The sequence below is a fragment of the Gossypium arboreum genome, chromosome 8 (assembly GCF_025698485.1).
Source record: "Gossypium arboreum isolate Shixiya-1 chromosome 8, ASM2569848v2, whole genome shotgun sequence".
Lineage (NCBI taxonomy): Eukaryota > Viridiplantae > Streptophyta > Magnoliopsida > Malvales > Malvaceae > Gossypium > Gossypium arboreum.
Window position 1 is genome coordinate 132,074,948 of NC_069077.1, and position 2,056 is coordinate 132,077,003.

The following is a 2,056-nucleotide window of genomic DNA, read 5'->3' on the forward strand; positions in this document are numbered from 1 at the left end:
GCATTAACTCGATCTATGGATTCCCTTATTAGATTTGAATCTAATCCGACAGATTTATGTCGTCCTATCTCTAGGATTGCATGCAACTCGGCTTAATTATGGGAGATCTACTCTTGAACAGGGACTTTTGCTCCACTGAATAAGCACATTAAACCTGAATTAATATCCTGGAATATTAAAGCAAGGATTAAAACTCACAATTAAGAATAAGAACAAGTATTTATCATGTCATGCAAATAGTAATAAGATTCGCCTTAGGTTTCATCTCCCTTAGGTATTTAGGGAATTTAGTTCATAATAAGGGAAAACATCTCAAAATTGAGAAAACAACAAAACATAAAGAAATCCAAATAACTTCTAAGGAAATTGAATTGAGATCTTCAGTCTTGAAGTAGATCCTGCTTTCGAGCTGCTTCCAATGGCTATCAGTATTTTCTACCTTCTACTCTCCGTCCCCCCTTTGATCCTCTTCTAGGGTGTTTAAATAGACTTTGGAATGCCCAAAATAGCCCAAAATTAGCCTTTTCCGAATAGAATTAGACTTGGGTTCTACAGGGACACGGCCGTGTGCCACGCCCGTGTGAGGGTACTTAGGCCGTGTGCAATTCTGACTTGGTTAATGTTGACAGGCCATGACACATGGGCGTGTGGTTTACTCGTGTGTCACACATGTGGAAGTGCCTAGGCCGTGTGAAACACTGAATTAGGCTCATTTTGTCCGTTTTTGGCCCGTTTCTTGCTCTTTTCGCCTTCCTATGCTTACCTAAGTATAAAACATGAATTTAAAGGATTAGAAGCATCAAATCCACTAAAGCTTGTGATAAATCATCCAAAAATAAGCCAAGTATGGGATAAAAATATGAATATATTATGGTTTATCAATAATAAATAAAATTTTAAGGTTGGAACATAAATATATTAGGATTGCAGCACCTAATTAATGGCTCCCTCTTCGGCGCCCTTATTTCTTTAATTTCTTGATGGCTTTCATCTTAGTGGATACTAGCAAAAAAGCAGGAAAATAAAAATAATGTCAAGGAACACCTGATATATATATATATATATATATATATATATATCAATATATATAAAATAGTGACTCACTCCTAACAATTGATGTTCTTGGAGATTGGGAAATCAATCTGAATTTTGCAGATAGTAGGAAGCGATGCGACAGCTTGTTCATTTATGATGGGGAAACCGGCAAGAACATCCTTAGCACATTGACATGCTTGCTGCTTGTCAGTGGTGGTTGTGGCACTTTTTCAGAGTTGGTCCAAACCATTACAGCACGCAACGGTGGGACTCCCTGTCCCAGTCATAATGTAAGGAATGCAGGGTCTCATAAGATTAACAACTTCTTCACAACTTATGGTCGCCTCTCTTGGCCTAACCATCAACTTAACCATGGCTAGCACCACCAAAACTGAGATAACAACGCCCTTCATTTTATTTTTTCTTTTTTGGTATTAAGTAAATAATAGTTGCTTTGAGCCTGAAGCTTGATCTCTCAATGTGTGTGGTGATTATAAAATGGCAGGTCCAGATGGATATATATAGGTCGAAGCATAACAATAGCAGTTACAATACTTTGGCTACTTATTTGCTTTCAAATGTCATTTATTTGGTTGCTTCAACAAGTAAAAGAGGATATGCTTTTTTTGTATCATCTCTGCTATTTCAGTTACTTATTTATTGCCGCATCATGGGATGGGATAGTGTTGTTATGGCCCTATAGATGGTCTTCAATCTCATAATTAAATTTGGTTTTGGGTTACAAGTGTTATATTACTTGTGAAATGCATTTTGCAAACAAAACCATGAAATTTGATGGACCAAAATAATCATCTCACTTATGTGGCTATGTTAGGTGAGTAAATTCGCTTTGAGTTGAAAAAAAATAAATTTTTTTAAATTTTAAGTTAATAGAACCAAGTTATTTGGTTTTTCAAATAAACTCAAATAAATAATTCTATTTTTCAAATTAGAGTCGAGTTAAATTTTAGAACTCGAACAATAAGAATAACTTAAATAACAAGTTGATGTAAATGTACCT

The 2,056-nt window shown here is 35.4% G+C and overlaps 1 long non-coding RNA gene across 1 annotated transcript; it reads right to left on the bottom strand.

Annotated features, from left to right (window-relative positions):
- Positions 1-638: 638 nt before the first annotated feature.
- On the bottom strand, positions 639-1,212 carry LOC128296529 (uncharacterized). The gene is made up of 3 exons (XR_008287146.1): positions 1,105-1,212; positions 934-1,002; positions 639-763 (listed from the first exon to the last, which is right to left on the bottom strand). It is a non-coding gene; the product is annotated as an uncharacterized LOC128296529 (long non-coding RNA).
- Between the last annotated feature and the right edge of the window lie 844 nt (positions 1,213-2,056).